We start from the raw sequence: 7,542 nt of genomic DNA on the forward strand, positions 1-7,542 counted from the left end.
GGTTGTTATGAAGCACAGTACTGTTCTGATTACAGAGTGGCCTTTGTGTGGCTGGGAGTGGGCCCTTGAATAAAACCCACTAAGGATCAACTTGTCACGATCATCGTAACTTTGAGGAAGAGTGGACCAATGCGCAGCGTGGTAGAAATACATATTTTATTTAGAGAAGACGAAACACGAATACTTATATAAACGAACACTTTTACAAAACAAAAGTGAAGCTACGAACGTTAAACATAGACAATTACCCACCATAGCCTAATGCCTATGGCTGCCTTAAATATGGCTCCCAATCAGAGACAATGAATGACAGCTGTCTCTGATTGAGAACCATTCAGGCAACCATAGAATTACCTAGACACCTACACTCAACACAAACCCATACACTCTACCAAAACCCCCTATACCATACAACCACCCAAGACGAGACAAATACACACAAACATCCCCCCTGTCACACCCTGACCTAACCAAAATATTACAGAACACAAAGATAACTAAGGCCAGGGCGTGACACATCTCAAGGTCATAGTGAGTTTAACCGGGCATCACCAGAAAAGGCTATGGCAAAACCAATGTAAGCAGAGCCCAATGACTGAATTATAATACCACAATGCTATATTGCAGTATAAATTCTACTACACCGTGTGGGTGAAACTTCACAACTAAATATGTCATTATGGTTGTGTAGAGTAAGTATGATCATATATGTTGAGGACTAGTGTCACGTTCTGACCTTTATTTTCCTTTGTTTTTGTCTTTAGTTAGTATGGTCAGGGCGTGAGTTGGGGTGGGCAATCTATGTTATGTGTTTCTATGTTGAGGTTTGTCATTTGGCCTGATATGGTTCTCAATCAGAGGCAGGTGTTTTGCATTGTCTCTGATTGGGAACCATATTAAGGTAGCCTGTTTTCACTGTTGGTTTGTGGGTGATTGTTCCTGTTCATGTGTTCCTGTTTTTTTTCTTCTGTGTTCACTAGTTCGGGACTGTAGCTTCGTTGGTTTTTCGTCTGTTTATTGTTTTTGTTCATATTGCGAAGTATTCAAATAAATTATGGATACGCACCACGCTGCGCTTTGGTCCTTCTCTCCTTCTACCGACGAAAGCCATTACAACTAGTTGACCATTTGACAACTTGACGTTAGATGGTTCCTCACTCTGAAAGTAGTCTATCGGCCAGGAGAAACTAATCCACGGTTCAGTTCTGTAAACAGACACAATCAATGGAAGTGATGGGGGCATGTGAGCATGTTTTTTTAAATTGTATTAATTTATTTTTATGGCCAAATCACCTTTATATAACAAACAAAATATGGAGTTGATTTGAATTGATTTCAGGTGATTTGGACATTTTGTCGTGGCTAAGGTGAACTGAAGTTTGTAATTGCTGATTAGAGAACTGAGCCACAGATTAATGTTTTTGTCTTGGCCCAGACTACTTTCAGGGTGAGGAACCGTCTAACAAAGTTGTAAAATAGTGAACTACTCCTTTAAGTATATATTCATGCATGGTCATGCCTTCTAACCTTCCGTGACTGACCTTTGTTAGGTTCAAAATAAACAGAGTAAAAAACTCACTTAATCAAGCTCAAACCAAGTTTATTCACCCACTGGGTCATACAGCTGCATAAGACAAAGAACATATTCACACATGCACTGATATTTAACCCTTTCTCATATGTTGAGCCCCTCCTTACACATCTAAACAGCCAATACACCTCTGTTGCTATCCAGAAGATTAGTGATATATGTTCTTCCTCACTTAATCTAACCTGACCTCTGCCCAAATTCCTCACTCCGCCCCAACTCACGGCTGTCATGGTGACTTGTACCAGACTGTGTCTCTTCTCCTCCCATAGGATCCCTGATGGCTAACAATAACATATCCAGACATAATGTAAACGTTATACATTACCCTCTCTCCCTCAGTGACATGAATAAGTATATTTCATGATTTCAAAAGTTAAGAAATCAGAGCCTGAACCTAGTTCAGTAAAAAAAAATTAAAGGTGAAGGCCAAACAACGATATATTTTCTACATTCACGGAGCCAAGAGACAAATCTCTTTGGCTACATTTCCAGATTGTGATGTCATTAGGTAAACAGCAGCCTAAGTAAACATCACATGCAATCAAGAATATTCAGACAATCCAGGTGTATTCATGGAAATATATCGACTAATGCAATTTTTATTAAATATAGGCTAGCCTAGACCAAGTACTCAACTTCCAGACGAGACGGCACCGAAGCCAACCTAACCAAATAATCCAGGTGTATCCATTGAAATGTGCATACCATGACACCGTTCGTTTGTCTGAACTGAACTTGAACCTAGCCTGAGACAATGTGGAATAGCAGGAAGGCAGAGTGTGAACACTGCATGCAGCTGTCGGCTCCGGAGGTCAGAGGTTGCAGTGAACACACACATGCACACCACATTCTCCACACTTCATGCGTGGGAACGGATATGCCGCTACAACAGTAAATGGATTACTACATAAAGGGGTGATGCGATTGTGAAAACATGTGGCTCCCCCATCAAGGCCCTGCTGTACTACAAGTCAGTCTATGTAGGTCAGGTGGAAAAACAGTACGCTATGCACATTATCCAATGTGATTGACTGGAGTCTGGACACTGATTGAATGAATGCCCACATAGTTTTACCCCAAAGGGTCTTTGTCAGTTTGATTCCCATTTTGGGCCCCATTGTTCGGGCACTCACAATGTGTGGTCGATAGTGTGCGGGTATTGTTCTTTTGCCATTCCACATTTTTGTACCCTGCCCGAGTGGACGTTTGTTGGATGTGTGCGTACACTAGTTTTGAACCAATGTTAGTAGCTAGAAGTAGGGCTGTGCGATATGGCCTAAAACTCATATCTCAATTTTTTCAAATTTATGGGTGATTCATGATAAACAGATCTCAATTTTTTTATGTTTTCTCTAAATAAGCTTTTTTGTCCAATTGAAGGTCGAATAAACTGCATTTAAAACAGTCAGCAATAATCTAATGAATTCAGGGCGTGTGAAATTATACCTAGGCAGTACCAATCAAACGTTTGGACTCATTCAAGTTTTTCTTTCTTCTACATTATAGAATAATAGTGAAGACACCAAAACTACAGTATGAAATAACACATATCATGTTCTAACATAAAAAGTGTTAAACAAATCAAAATATATTTCAGATTTCAGATTCTTCAAAGTAGCCACCCTTTGTTGTATACAAAAGATAGCCCTATTTGGTAAAAGATAAAGTCCATATTATGGAAAGAACAGCTCAAATAAGCAAAGAGAAACGTCAGTCCATCATTGCTTTAAGACATTAAGGTCAGTCAATCTGGAAAATGTCAAGAACTTTGAAAGTTTCTTGAAGTGCAGTCGCAAAACTATCAAGTGCTATGAAGAAACTGGTTCCCATGAGGACCGCCACAGGAAAGGAAGACCCAGAGTTACCTCTGCTGCAAAGGACAAGATCATTAGAGTTACCAGCCTCAGAAATTGCAGCCCAAATAAATGCTTCACAGAGTTCAAGTAACAGACACATCTCAACATCAACTGTTCAGAGGAGACTGCGTGAATCTGGCCTTCATGGTCGAATTTCTGCAAAGAAACCACTACTAAAGAACACCAATAAGAAGAAGAGACTTGCTTGGGCCAAGAAACACGAGCAATGGACATTAGACCGGTGAAAATATGTTCTTTGGGTCTGACGAGTCCAAATGTGATATTTTTGGTTCCAACCACCGTGTCTTTGTGAGACGCAGAGTAGATGAACGGATGATCTCTGCATGTGTGGTTCCCACCGTGAAGCATTGAGAAGGAGGTGTGATGGTGTGGGTGTGCTTTGCTGGTGACACTGTCAGTTATTTATTTAGAATTCAAGGCACACTTAACCAGCATGGCTACCACAGCATTCGGCAGCGATACGCCATCCCATCTGGTTTGCGCTTAGTGGGACTATCATTTGTTTTTCAACAGGACAATGACCCAACACACTTCCAGGCTGTGTAAGGGATATTTGATCATGAAGGAGAGTGATGGAGTGCTGCATTAGATGATCTGGCCTCCACAACCACCTGACCTCAACCTAATTGAGATGGTTTGGGATGAGTTGGACCACAGAGTGAAGGAAAAGCAGTCAACAAGTGATTAGCATATTTGGGAACTCCTTCAAGACTGTTGGAAAAGTATTCAAGGTGAAGCTGGTTGAGAGAATGCCAAGTGGGCAAAGCTGTCATCAAGGCAAAGGGTGGCTACTTTGAAGAATCTCAAATATTTAAAATGTTTTATTTAACCTTTATTTAAGTAGGCAAGTCAGTTAAGAACAAATTATTATTTTACAAAAAAAGCACATTCACTAAGCAGTTCATGTTCCATCTAATCTGTTCAATTAAAAAAATATATATATATGGACAGAATAGTCCAATGCTAGAGTCGCATCACCAAGGATAAATGGCTTCTCCTGATTTCAATCAAACCTTTTAACTTCTCCAACGTTAGCCCAGCTGTTGGTTATACACACAAACACACAGAAGAGGGCTAGTGAAACTAACTGATTGTGAGATACATCCCATTTTTCAAAATCCAGTATACCTCAGTTCGTTTGTCTGATGCTCCTCCGACAAAGCAGTAAACTTTGTCTTGGGCACAAAAGAACCGCCCAGCATGTTTGAGACTCTCAATGTTGGTCCCAGACAATATTTTTCTGGGAAGCCCAAATAGAGCATCAGCTTGCAATAATTTGATGACCATTTTCCTTTAAAACAATGATGCAAAAAATGAATTATGCAAAATTATTAGGGATACAGGGAATGGACATTTGCAAGGGTATTACTTAAACCCTTTTGCTCTTTGGGAAGCACAGGTAATTTACGCTGTAGTTTCTTCGAATGTATCTGTACTAGATAGTATCCACTAAGCAGATGATTGGTGCACCTAGCTTTACTAGAGCTCCATTATCCAGTGTGTTGTGGATCCAGACAGGCCATCATAGCAACGGTAGCGCCCTGGGTGGCAAAGGAACCCACAAAACTTTGCCCTGTCTGGCAATCACGTACTTTACCTGTTTCCGCCTCCCACAACTTGGACGAGGGGTTGGGTTTTTGAGAGGCTTGCAATGGTATTGCCGCATGACATTACTACTGTTTGGAAAGGCAATGATAGAATATATAAAGAAAGACAACGGAGGTTGGATATGTTTCCCCTTATAAATTCTGTGTGAACAACACAGAATTCAAATAAGAATCCTAGCTTACTGAGACTTCATAGTTGTTCCTTAATTGCTATCATTGACATACCTGTGGACCGAGAGGAAGGACACTTTGTTCTGTTCGAGGTCAGTGGCGCCTACTTCCTGACAGTCTCTCGTTCAAAGTGCCAATGTTTGAACTCCTCAAATGACTAATTTGTGAGCTTCCAGTAGAGCTCAACTGTCTGGACACAGAAGAAAAAAAACTCTTCTTTGTAAAAAACACTTACACGTATAATTTGATTTCCAATGTAAAATACAATAACTACTTCCAGCATGCATTGGATTTATGGAAAGCTAAGGTAATCCCCCTCAAAGACACCCCACACTCCAGCTGCAGGGCTGCAAAGTGGCACAGGAGGTCCTCTGATATTGCTGTTTGGCAGGCCAGAGTCTGTGGCGGATCAGGGTAACAGGTTCCAGCTCACAGCTGCAAAGGTGCAGCCAGACGTCATGAGCTCTTCCTGAAATGAGGACATTCTGTTTCTTAGATTGCATTGCTAAACATTATACCCAACGTTGGTGAGATGCATGTCTCTTAAGAACTTTTGAAATGACTCCATATTTTCATCATAACAACAGAGTGAACAGGGTTATGGTAAACTGTATCAAATGAAATCAAAGTTGTCATTTGTGCAGGAATACAGCGTAATGTGCACAATGCAAAGAAATAAGTATATAACTACAGTATATTAAGTACAGTACAGTAGTTGCCATAGCAGCAAACCCTACCACCTCTCCCCCAATTGGAGTAAACTAATAAGCAATAACACTTAGACTTCTACTCCCAGTTTATACATACTATACCACATTTTACAGACACAATCTATTTTGCAATAGCTATATTTTGTTTGTTTTTAGTCCTGGCCTTCCTCTATTTCTGGTCCATACAGTTTGATTTCTATTTGCCATATATTTGTAACTGTGCTATTTCACAAAAGTTCTGAACCTATATACATTTTACAGACCCTGTATGTTTTACATTTGTAATCTTGTTGTTATTAGTCCCACCCTTCAGCTCCATTCAACCCCTCCCATCTATCTATTAACACCATCCATATTGGATTTCTATTTGCCATATATTTTTCAACTGGGCTGTGATGCTTCACAAAAGTACTGAACCTTTCTTTTGGCATCATTAAAGTGAAAACTGTTATTTTATCAAATCAATTCTATAATTATTATTACGTGATTACACTAATCATGTTAATGTAATTAACTAGGAAGTCGGAACACCAAGGAAAATCTACAAAGTTATAATTTTCCAAATAACTTCAGATATTTTAATATCTGATTAATTACTCTTCTTATTAATGAATTATTCTTTACGTCACGTCTCATTCCAAATGTCGTAAATTGTTGGTTATCTGCACGAACCCAGCCTTTACTATGAATCATCCATACACCAATTGACTTAATCATTTTTTTACTAACTAAATAATCACAGAAATGCATAAACACACAACCAGTAGATATGGTTACAAGGAAATGATAGGGGAGGTTCCCGAGTGGGCTAAGCCGATATGACGGCTTGGTGGACAAAGGGAAGTGGGTGTGGACTGAAAAGGGCGGGAAAGACAAAAGGAGTCACTACACAGTTGATAATTATATTAATTGAAATGCTAATCCTTTGCACATGAACACTCACTCATTCAGGAATAATTGCAATCAATATATATTTACGCCCAGTGTGTCGTCGTGATCTCTGTTGGAATCGTCAGTCCTTCTGTTGGTGAGTCAGCTCATCATCGTCTCTCTCTCTGCTTCCCTGAAGATCAAAGTCTTTCGCGGTTAGAATGGATACTTCAGAGTAACATTCAGAAATGTTCTCATAGAATAGATGTTTCGGCGTTTGTCGGCATTTGCAATGCCAGGTTTACATAATTTCTAGCTGCAGACTAGTAATTAGTATCTACGATTTGCTCTTATCTGTAGGGATCGATAGTCTCTGAGTTTAACCATTTCCAGCCGTGTAGCCAATGCTCCACATGGTATGGTTAGGAATTAAATAACTATTCGCAATCACAGCTCACGCTGTGGGTTTGCTTAGTCTAAATTCAAACCTTTTCCCCCTCAGCTGACTGAGGTCCGCGTGGTCTGAAGAGGATTTCCTCAGGAGAGTGTTTTATTCGTAACAATAGAAAAGGCGGTTCTATGACACCAGATCATGTCTGTGCTCACGGGGGCGGGCCAATTACGTAGGTAAACTTTAAAGGGAATACAATTCTCGTTCATTAAAGGTTTAACAACACCTTACATCATTTCCCAAATAGTTTCATCTTTACTCATTC

This window comes from Salvelinus namaycush, chromosome 3 (genome assembly GCF_016432855.1).
Source record: "Salvelinus namaycush isolate Seneca chromosome 3, SaNama_1.0, whole genome shotgun sequence".
Lineage (NCBI taxonomy): Eukaryota > Metazoa > Chordata > Actinopteri > Salmoniformes > Salmonidae > Salvelinus > Salvelinus namaycush.